The sequence below is a fragment of the Oncorhynchus mykiss genome, chromosome 2, assembly GCF_013265735.2.
Source record: "Oncorhynchus mykiss isolate Arlee chromosome 2, USDA_OmykA_1.1, whole genome shotgun sequence".
Classification (NCBI taxonomy): domain Eukaryota; kingdom Metazoa; phylum Chordata; class Actinopteri; order Salmoniformes; family Salmonidae; genus Oncorhynchus; species Oncorhynchus mykiss.
In genome coordinates this window covers 27,907,365-27,919,748 of record NC_048566.1, presented here as the reverse complement: position 1 = coordinate 27,919,748, position 12,384 = coordinate 27,907,365, and the positions used below count along the sequence as shown (strand labels likewise).

The 12,384-nt window shown below is 42.6% G+C and overlaps 1 pseudogene; it reads right to left on the bottom strand.

Moving 5' to 3' along the window:
- Window positions 1-9,762: 9,762 nt before the first annotated feature.
- LOC110534576 lies at window positions 9,763-11,960 on the bottom strand (annotated as a pseudogene).
- Window positions 11,961-12,384: the final 424 nt, after the last annotated feature.

Sequence of the window (12,384 nt, the reverse complement as noted above, 5' to 3'; positions counted from 1 at the left end):
CGCCCTGACTGCTTTCAACAACTTGAAACGCCTCTTCACCTCAGCTCCTGTCCTTCGCCAACCTGATCCGGCCCTTCCTTTCACCCGGGAGGTGGATGCCTCCGAAGTAGGATTAGGAGCCATACTCTCTCAGTGGGTGGGAACACCTCCAAAATTACATCCCTGTGCCTTCTTCTCCAGGAAGTTATCCTCCGCTGAGAGGAATTACGATGTGGGGAACAGAGAACTACTCGCCATCAAGCTGGCCCTCAAGGAGTGGCGCCACTGGTTGGAGTGAGCACAACATCCCTTTCTCGTCCTAACAGATCATCGTAATCTGGAATATATCAGAGGGGCCAAGAGGTTAAACTCCAGACAAGCCCGCTGGGCTCTTCTTCACATGCTTCCATTTTCATGTTACTTACATCCCTGGAAAGAAAAATGTAAAAGCTGATGCTCTCTCCCGCCAGTTTGACCTTCCGACCAGTAATTCAGATCCTACATCCATTCTTCCTTCCTCTTGCATTATGGGACCGGTACAGTGGGAGGTTCACTCTGCCATACAAGAAGCCCTAACCTCAGACCCAGCTCCTCCTGAGACACCAGCTGGGAGGAGTTACGTACCAGCAGCTGTTAGACCCCAACTGATACAATGGTGTCACACGTCCTTGGAGTCAGGACATGCAGGCATTACACGAACCACCGAACTTCTAGCCCGTAAGTTCTGGTGGTCCTCACTGGCATCCGATGTAAGGGATTACGTACTCTCCTGTCCAGTCTGCGCCCAAACCAAAAGCCCTCGTCATCTCCCTTCCGGTAAGCTTCAACCTTTGCCAATCCCTCACAGACCCTGGTCCCACATAGCTGTTGACATCCTCAGACCTTCCTGAATCCTATGTTAATACCACCATCCTTGTCATAGTAGACCGTTTTTCAAAAATGTGTCGTCTTCCTCATTTACCTAACACCATGGAATTGGCTGAGTGTATGTTCCAGCAAGTGTTCCGTCTGTATGGGATTCCGGAGGACATCATCTCTGACCACGGGCCCCAGTTTGTCTCCCGGGTGTGGCGAGCGTTCTGTGACCGACTGGGGGTCGCCCACAGCCACTCCTCCGGGTACCATTCCCAGACCAATGGGCAGACGGAACGCCTGAACCAAGAAATAGGGAAGTACCTCCGCCAACAATGTTCTGCCTCTCCACATGACTGGAGTCCGTATATGGCCTGTACCGAATATGCTCAAAACTCACTCATGCATTCATCCCTCCACCTTACTTAATTTCAGTGTGTACTTGGTTACGAATCACCCATGTTTCCCTGGGAGGCAGAGCCTGGTACTGTCCTAGATGTCGATGACTGGTTTCGGCGTAGTGAGCTGGTATGGGAGAAAGCAAGAAGCCTCTAATAGCCAGAAATGCTTTGCCGACAGACGCCGCCGACGTATGCCACTCTTTCACCCCGGACAGCGTGTGTGGCTCTACCACAGACGTCCTCACTTCTTTGGTCCCTTCAATATAACCCATCGCATCAACCCTATCACGTACCGCCTCTAGTTACCCCGTCAGTATAAAATCTCCTCGTCCTTCCATGTGTCTCTGTTAAAACCGGACACCTACAGTCCTATTCAGCCTCCAGTCTCTACCCACACCGTTTGACGTCAGAGGGAACCTGCCTACGCCATTCAGGCCATCCTTGATCCCAAACGCCTGAGGTCGCATCCACTATCTAGTGGACTGGAAAGGTTATGGGCCTGAAGACCGGTCCTGGGTCCCCAACCAGGACATCCTCGACCCAGAGATGATTCAGGCATTCCACCGTAACTGTCCGGATCGTCCCGCTCCCCGATCCCGGGGTCGACCCCCGAACAGAACCACTGGACCTTGACGCAGAATGTCGGGTCATTTCACGACCCTGTCAAACCGGCCTGCCGGACCTCTGCTCCGCCTCCTGCCTCCCGCCCGCTCCACCCTCCAGTGCTGTTGGGTCATCAGGAGCCTCCCTTGGGGGGGTTCTGTATTTATTTTCTTAGTCATTACAAAGGCACTTCTGGGGTTTGTAATATAAGGCCAATGGCTAAGGGGATTAGTGTTCAACTAGTCTATAAACCAGGTGAGTAAAAAATATAAATATATTTTACTTGCGCCACATGGTCTTCTATGACAAGGATGGTATCTTTAAGTTTGTTTTCAGTGTATTAAACTTAGCATATATAGCCTTGTTGATTTGATGTTTAAATATATTTTGTGCTGGAATAGAAGTGATCCTGTTGACTTTGAGCTGACTTGCAGTAACTCTGTGGTTCTAAATCAGCAGTTGTTTAGTAAACTGTCTAAAGTGTTTACTTCCTTGACCATGCTGTAGGTGATAACTGTTTGTGTGCAATATTTGCTTTGTGGACTTCACCGGACAGATGCTGCTCTCCGGTTTTGGGATGAGTTGAATTTATTCTGCCACTGAGACTGTGTTTTTGTTGTAACGACCTCATTTCCCAGTGCCTTTAAATTGACACAATATTTAATCAGCTTTTTACGTGAGGTATGAAATGACCTCATGTTTCCTCTCTAAATGTCACAGGGTTTGTGTTCTCTCTGTAACGGCTTTCTTCCTGGGAAGGAGAGGCGGACCAAAACGCAGCGTGGTTAGAGTTCATGTTCTTTAATAAGAGACACTTAACATGAACTAACTACAAAACAATAAATGTGAAAACCGAACACAGTCTTATCTGGTGCATAGACACCAAGACAAGAAACAATCACCCACAAAACCCAACACAAAACAGGCTACCTAAATATGGTTCCCAATCAGAGACAATGACTAACACCTGCCTCTGATTGAGAACCATATCAGGCCAAACATAGAAATAGACAAACCAGACACACAACAATGAATGCCCACCCAGCTCACGTCCTGACCAACACTAAAACAAGGAAAACACAAAATAACTATGGTCAGAACGTGACACTCTCCAGGAAAATATTCACAAAGGATTGGTAGTGCTGAGCAGAGCACTCTATTTGATTTAGTCCATGCAGTATTAAATACTTCATAATAAAATTTCCACAAATTTGAATTCCCAATATTTAATTTCATGCAACATTTTGATTCTATATACACTGAGTGTACAAAACATTAGGAACACCTGCTCTTTCCATGACATAGACTGACCAGGTTCAAAAGGCACTCGCACATCTGAGCTATCTTTGTTGCAGGTGCATGGTAATAGTTAAATAAGATGAGAAAAATGAAGAAACCCGCACACTGCTCTTGCTAGTATCACTGCTCTTTAAAACCTCTTGAGACTAGGCAGTATTTTGATGTTTGGATGAAAAACGTGCCCAAATGAAACTGCCTATTTCTCAGGCCCAGAAGCTAGAATATGCATAGAATTGGCAGATTAGGATAGAAAACACTCTAAAGTGTCCAAAACTGTCAAAATATTGTCTGTGAGTATAACAGCTAAAATCCAACTAGGAAGTGCTGTTATTTTGAAACCCTCTCTGTTCCATTGCATGCCTTCCCTCCATTTAAAGGGATATCAACCAGATGGCTATGGCTTCCACATGGCTTCCACATGGTGTGAACAGTCTTTAGACATAGTTTCAGGCTTTTATTCTGAAAAATGAGTGAAAATGATCACATCGCGTCAGTGCATAGCTGGGTGTCCCCAGAGTTTTGCATACGCCAACAACTTGGAGCAGACCTTTACTCTCTCTCTCTCCTATTGAAAAAGCTACCGTCCGGTTGAAATCTGATCGATTATTTATTGTAAAAACAACCTGAGGATAGATTATATGTTTCTACAAACTTTACGGATACTATTTGGAATTTTCGTCTGCCCGTCGTGACCTGCACGAGCCTGTGGATTACTGAACAAAATGCGCTAACCAAATGGAGGTTTTTGGATATAAAAATATTTTTTATGGAACAAAACAAACATTTATTGTATTGTATAACTGGGAGTCTCGTGAGTGCAAACATCCGAAGATCATCAAAAGTAAGCGATTAATTTGATTGCTTTCCTGACTTTCGTGACCAATCTACTTTGCTGCTAGCTCTTTGTAATGTTTTGTCTGCTGAGAGAGCTGTCCTAACATAAATGCTTGGATAGCTTTCGCTGTAAAGCTTTTTTTTTTAAAATCTGACACGCCAGGTAGATTACAACAAGCTAAGCTGTGTTTTGGTATATTGCACTTGTGATTTCATGAAAATTAAATATTTTTAGTAATTTAATTTGAATTTGGCGCTCTGCCATTCAGCGGATGTTGATGAAAATGATCGAATGACGAAAATGATCCCGCTAAAGGGATGGGTGCGCCAAGAAGTGAATAAGCTTTTCGTATCGGCCTCAAGGCCTTCGTCAGAGCTTTTGACTGACCAGGTGAAAGCTATGATCTCTTATTGATGTCACTTGTTAAATCCACTTCAATCAATGTAGATGAAGGGGAGGATACAGGTTAAAGAAGGATTTTTTAAGCCTTGACACATGGATTGTGTATGTGTGTCATTCAGAGGATGAATGAGCAAGACAAAATATTTAAGTGCCTTCGAACGGGGTATGGTATTAGGTGCCAGGCGCTGCAACGCTGCTATGTTTTTCACAATCAACAGTTTTCCGTAATTATCAATGGAGTCAACATGGGCCAGCATCCCTGTGCAAAGCGTTCAACACCTTGTAGAGTACCTGCCCGATGAATTGAGGTCGTTCTGAGGGCAATAAGGGGGTGCAACTCAATATTAGGAAAGTGTTCCTAATGTTTTGTACACTCAGTATACTGTAAATGTATATTCCAGACACTGTATGTGTACAGTGGGGTCGAAATTATTGACAACCTTGATAAAGATGAGAAATAATGACTGTATAAAATAAATATTTAAAATAGTGAGCTATGTTGTATGCTTAAAATAATATTTAGGGGTGTCAATAATTTTGTCCCCTACCATATTACTTGTTAAACAATCTTTCTCTGAGTAATTTTATTAGTATAACTTAATTTCCCCTTTTTTAAAAATCTATATACCTATAGCTCAATATTTGAATTATTTATCTTTAACAGTCATTATTTCTCATCTTTATCAAGGGTGTCAGTAATTTCAGACCCGTGTGTGTGTGTGTGTGTGTGTGTGTGTGGTACCAGTCAAACGTTTGGACACCTACTCATTCAAGGGTTTTTATTTGTTTGTACTATTTTCTACATTGTAGAATAATAGTGAAGACATCAAAACTATGAAATAACACATATGGAATCATGTAGTAACCCCAAAAGTATTAAACAAATGAAAATATATTTTATTCTTCAAAGTAGCCAACCTTTGCCTTGATGACAGCTTTGCACAGTCTTGGCATTCTCTCAACCAGCTTCACCTGGAATGCTTTTCCAACAGTCTTGAACCTGTTGGCTGCTTTTCCTTCTCTCTGCAGTCCAACTCATCCCAAACCATTTCAATTGGGTTGAGGTCAGGTGATTGTGGAGGCCAGGTCATCTGATGCAGCACTCTATCACTCTTCTTAGTCAAATAGCCCTTACACAGCCTGGAGTTGTGTTTTGGGTCATTGTCCTGTTGAAAAATAGTCCCACTAAGCGCAAACCAGATGGGATGGCGTATCGCTCCAGAATGCTGTGGTAGACATGCTGGTTAAGTGTGCCTTGGATTCTAAATAAATCACTGACTGACCTTCATGTCTCATGGCTTATTTGAGCTATTCTTGCCATAATATGGACTTGGTCTTTTACCAAATAGGGCTATCTTCTGTATACCACCCCTACCTTGTCACAAGACAACTGATGTCACAAAGTGCTGTACAGAAACCCAGCCTAAAACACCAAACATCAAGCAATGCAGATGTAGAAGCACCGCATAGGGTGGCTTCTTTGAAGAATCTCAAATATAAAATATATTTTGATTTGTTTAACACTTTTTTTGGTTACTACATGATCCCATTTGTGTTATTTCATAGTTTGGATGTCTTCACTATCATTCTACAGTGTAGAAAAATATTCTAAATGAATAAAAACCCTTCAATGAGTAGATGTCAAACTTTTGACTGGTAGTGTATGCATGCATGCATGCATGCATGCATGCATGTATGTATGTATGTATGTATGTATGTATGCGTGTGTGTGCAAAAGCACAGTAAAAAATAATAGTGCTGCCTGCTACCCGGGTATCCAGACATTATTCTGTCTGCCATATGCCTAGGGCTGCTGGAATGAGACGTTAAATCTAAATGAGCCGTTTAAATGAACTGACAAATGATACAGATCACTTTTAAAGTTTTGCATTTAAGAAACGCTGTGTCTAATGGAAGGTAAACCTTTAACCTTTATTTGGTTGCTGCAGAGAAATTACAACTATGAAACTACATGAGCAGCTAGAGGAGAGAAAGCAATCTTACAATTCAAATCATTTGTGAAAAAACAAATCATTGTTTCAATAAATGATTAATGACAATGCTTTTATGACAGGTAATATTTCCCTCCACAGTCATCTTGTGCAGCGCCAATAAAATAAAAACCAACAATTCTAAAAAAGGGAAGGAGAAGGACACTAGGCTAAAAGACTAAATAATTAAGACGAATAGAGAGAGTTATTTTCTCCATCTCTCCGGTACCCTAATGACACAAACCCAAAGGATATGTCCTAAATGGCACCCTATTTCCCATAGTGCACCACTTCTGATCAGCGCCTTACGTAGGGAATATGATGCTATTTGGCATGTAGAACTACTGTAGCTTTGTTGCATTGCATAACTGAGTCTTGCCTCCGGACCCTGATGTTTTTAAGCCACATTTAGGCCAATTAATTACGCAGTTTCACAGATGAATTCATAGTTACAAAAATCTAACATGAAGAGCTACAAAGACTCAATCCCACTATAGGACTAGATCAAAGTGGTAGCACACATACTGTACAACAAACAATGCTACTATACTGTACTACAATATGTAATTGTATACTATAGGATTACTATACAAGCGCTAGTCTCTCATCACAGCCCATTAAAATGTTAAAATACATAATCCAGTAGTTGATTTGGTTCTGGGTGCTGAGACTTTACAACCTCACAAGCCTGGGACACTAAAATAGATCTGAAATAGAATTGGACATGATGTCGTCATCAAGGCTAAGAGGATAGGTAGGGACTAGATCACTTCCTTATTCCAGAGCTGCATTGACACATGCACTACAGGGACACACTGTATCTCTGTCTGTTCGGATTGGGGAGTACAGTTCCACATCTACGGTCTCATATAGATTACAAATGTCACTTTCTTTCTTACTCTAGGAAGGACACTTATGCAACCCTTCCCTTTGGCCAATTCAAAACAACACCATATATTTGATTTAATAAAACTTTAAATCCATACATTCAGGTATTTTGTATTGTGATGAAGACTCAGAATAAACAGGTCTCAATTTATGAGAAAATGTGTCAACCTCAACATAAAGAAAATTACTACATCACAACTGGATATTACTATCTCACTCATGCCCCAAAAATCAGTGCTTACATGAGCATGTTGAATTGCTCACTGGGATTATTCATAACCCTATTATTTAATTTCCCAAAACATTACTAATATGCCCAATGGATACAGTGCAAAAAGAGATCAAATGGTGCAAATCTAACTGTTTAAATTATCTTAATTTGAACGATGTAGATGACACAGCAGTGTTGCCACGGCTAATTATATCCAGGCTGCACCATGGTTAGTTATATCCAGGCTGTACCATGGTTAGTTATATCCAGGCTGTACCATGGTTAGTTATATCCAGGCTTTACCATGGTTAGTTATATCCAGGCTTTACCATGGTTAGTTATATCCAGGCTGTACCATAGCTAGTTATATCCAGGATGTACCATAGTTAGTTATATCCAGGCTGTACCATGGCTAGTTATATCCAGGCTGTACCATAGCTAGTTATATCCAGGATGTACCATAGCTAGTTATATCCAGGATGTACCATAGCTAGTTATATCCAGGATGTACCATAGCTAGTTATATCCAGGATGTACCATACCATAGCCAGGATGTACCACACCATAGCTAGTTGTATCCAGGCTGTACCTTAGCTAGTGAACATGAAACCTTTTTCTTATTTAGCCAAATGTTTTTCACCCTGAAGACAGGCTTTGTGGGAAGCTCAATTTGGCAGCATCATCTGCAGTGTAACACGCAGTTAATAGTAGTGATGAAATGCTACTCGTTGGATAACAAGCATACACAGAGATTTAAAAAGTAGCATCATCAAAACAGTTAATCATTTAGCTAAACATCACTAATTCACTATGTGATTAACGAGAAACGTCTTGGATGGTCTTTATCCTTGTCTCACCTGGTTGCCGTAGCGTCCAGGTTAGCGTCACATCCTTTAGCAGCAACCTGCGTTGCTGCTGGTGACAGCTACAAATCGATTCTCGCCCATTTTCCTGCTATGCTGCTGAAAGCAATTACACAAAATACTGAGTTTCAATATTCTGGATATGAATGACAAATTCCATATCTGTAACGGTTTTCTTCCGTCGAAGGAGAGGAGGACCAAAATGCAGCGTGGTTAGAGTTCATGGTTTTTAAAAAGAGAAACGAAGCATGAACACAATTACAAAACAAACGTGGCAAAACCCGAAATAATACTATCTGGTGCAGAGAACACAAAGACAGTAAACAACCACCCACAAACCCCAATACAAAACAAGCTACCTAAATATGGTTCCCAATCAGAGACAATGACTAACACCTGCCTCTGATTGAGAACCATATCAGGCCATAAATAGAGATGCCAAACTAGACACACAACATAGAATGCCCACCGAGCTCACGTCCTGACCATCACTAAAACAAGGAAAACACACAAAATAACTATGGTCAGAACGTGACAGTACCCCCCCCCCCCCCCCCCCCCCCCCCCCCCCCCCCCCTCCCAAGGTGCGGACTCCGACCGCACAACCTAAACCTATAGGGGAGGGTCTGGGTGGGCATCTGTCCGCGGTGGAGGCTCTGGCGCTGGACGTGGACCCTACTCCACCATTGTCTTTGTCCACCTCCTTAGCGTCCTTTGAGTGGCGACCCTCACCCCGAGAACCATATCAGGCCATACATAGAAACGGACAAACTAGACGCACAACATAGAATGCCCACCCAGCTCACGTCCTGACCAACACTAAAACAAGGAAAACACAAAAGAACTATGGTCAGAACGTGACAATATCTACTGGCATAATTAATCTGACCAAAGGTCAATGCTTAACAGTGCAGTAAGTGATTCAAAGCTTCACTCCAAAACTTGTCATTTTTTGCCAGCGTTCTACAATGTTAACTTTTGCAATGGCCTCTGGGTAAACCGACTAAGCGTTTTTCTGAGAGAAGGACAGAAATAAGTAAGGGAGGAAGAAAAACGAAAGAGGACAGAAAGAAAGCTAGCCTGCTGCTACATCCACTATGACAGTGTGGATTGATTCTGACAGATGATAACTTCCTTGATACACATAATACATTGCATAATATAAATTAGTATCTTCTCTTCTCACAGCAGAAATGTCACTTGGCACCTTTAAACTCCTGCTATAGAACGTAGTCAACCGTCTGAAAATAGTACCACTCATTTTTGAAGGACCTGTATCCTTGAAACAGACTAAGCCAAGTCCCGAACAACAAAATAACTTTCAATGGAGAATCTCCATGAGTATGCTTTTTGGTTTAGGACTATAGGCTTAATCTGTCTGGGAAACTAGCCTATGTTGTGTATAATAAAGAATGATGTGATATGCAGAAGGAGAGGCCTAACTGACAACGCCCTTCTCCCAACTGACAGACATCCTGTCCTCTTTGCCCAGGGCCTTCTGACACACAGAGAATGTGCAGTTGTCTGTCCCAGTCACACTGAGGTCATCACTGGAAGAATGAAACAGAAGCATCTACATCACTAAACGGTAAGGCAGCCATCTTTACTGCCTGTCATTCAATTCTATTGCACCGACAATATACAGTTTCACTTCACTTTCCTTTCTTTTTCAAAGATTCCACTGTGTTTTGCACTGTTGTTTACCTTCCCAGTTCCTGTGTTCCTGGCTGGTCGTTAACACTGTGTTACATGCACTCCACTCTGACATATATTATGAGATGTATGAGTCATGACTGTTGGGGTCATACGCTGATAGCACTAGTCATGACTGCTTATAACATCTGTTATGTCATTGTTATGACAGTGTTATGGAGCACTTATGTGACAGAGGGTGCATGGAAGGTGTAACCTAATATGCTTTACTCAGGGAAAAGGGCAGAAGAGGGACAGTGAGAGCAGGTTGATATTGTTTAAGGCTCCACATACTTTGCCAGTAGGTCCATAAGGTGTCCCGTGGTGCTGGGGTCAGGCCTCAGAGGTGGGCCCATGACGAACTTGGCAGCGTGGGCCCAGTCTTTGTGCCAGCAGTGGGTGCCATCTGTACCCAGTCATGATGCTATGGGCTCTCCAAACACCGCACGGCCTGTTGGGGCACAAAGATCTCTAAAACCATGCATACATAACATAGAACACCATCCATGTCATGTTGAGCCTCTCTTTCACTCTCTCTCTCTGTCATTCTTTCCCACCCACAGTTCCTCCCAGCAGGCAGTGTCAGGCCCCCTCCCCATTCCTGCGTGCGTTGGACACCACCTTAGCGGCAGACTTGCGCATGACGTGGACCACATAAAGCGGGCAGTTGACAGCGTGTGCGATGGTGACGGCTCCTCAGGACGACACAACTCATGACCCTCCGGACCTGTGATGCCCAGGGACAGCATCTTCTTAGCCCCCTGCCAAGTGAGAGAAGGTCAGTTAAAAAATGCCTCCTAAATGGCAGATAAAAGAAACTGTCTGTGTGACACAGATAAACTTTTGTGAAATATTCACAGAAATAGTTACATATGGTTATACAAGCATGAGCAGATTAGCATAGAATATTACACCGTGACGCAAACAGGTTTTCCTCAGGTAGTGTTGAGGGAGGAAGCTGACACGTTACATGCTTTTTGCCAACAGACAACGGGTTTATTACAAATACTACTCTATGGAAGTTTAGTTGCTAATCGTTTACATGAAAGTTGTCTGTAAACTCACTCTAAACATATACACATTTATTGTGAGCATCTCCTGAAAATTTTCTGTCACCAAAAAGACTTCAGATTGGGCATCTGCTGCCCTCTAGTGGTTATTCTACAGACCTCACCTTGGAACAGAAAGTTAACAATCCAGAGCTGGAACATTCCAACCTGAATCAAACGGAACTCTGTGTTGATCCTTGGACTTTTTGTGTAACTGATATTGTATTGAGTGATCACTGCTTTTAGTATCATTTCAGGTTACCACCGACCCACCTGTTCAGTTTAAACATAGGACAGTTACTGTAATGAACCTTGCCCCTTCAGACATTGACAAGGAACAAACAAAATAAGAGAGGTCAAATAGTTTCCGCCTTAGTTAAACATTTATTGTGCTCTTTGCTTCCACATTGCAGCAACATTAAAAACATTCTCAGCAACATGACTTCATTTTCAAACTAGAGAAAGAATGAATGACAGAGGGGTAAAATGATAAATTATAAAATTATCAACATTAAAAGCCATGAACTGTAATTCCAGTGTCATGAGATTGCAAGACATGACAGTGCAAAACACATTTGGTTCGGTTCCTGTACCTCATATGAAGGAATGAGATGAGCTACTGTTCATGTGCCTTTATGTATGTAGGCCATGACACGTCAATGGTACTCTTATACTCCTATGTGAATGACATGACCAAATGACCGCCGATGATAAGAGTATGTTGGCTGTGTTCTAGGAAGGACCTCGATGACACACATGATAAGGTACATGAGATGAATGGAGGGAACAGGATAGATAAAGATGAAGAAGACTGTGTGTCTGTTTGCTGTGGGTTTTGTAATACTAGCATGTATAGTAATAACATCCTCACGTGTGATATGTTACTGTCAGACATTATGAGATTTGACATCCCATAGTTATGTTGGTGCTGCTGTAACGGATGTGAATTGGCTAGCTAGTTAGCTGTGTTCGCGCTAAATAGCGTTTCAATCGGTGACATCACTTGCTCTGAGACCTTGAAGTAGTAGTTCCCCTTGCTCTGCAAGGGCCGCGGCTTTTGTGGAGCGATGGGTAACGATGCTTCGTGGGTGACTGTTGTTGATGTGTGCAGAGGGTCCCTGGTTCGCGCCCGGGTATGGGCGAGGGGACGGTCTAAAGTTATGCTGTTTCAGTGCCTTGCGAAAGTATTCGGCCCCCTTGAACTTTGCGACCTTTTGCCACATTTCAGGCTTCAAACATAAAGATATAAAAGTGTATTTGTTTGTGAAGAATCAACAACAAGTGGGACACAATCAGGAAGTGGAACGACATTTATTGGA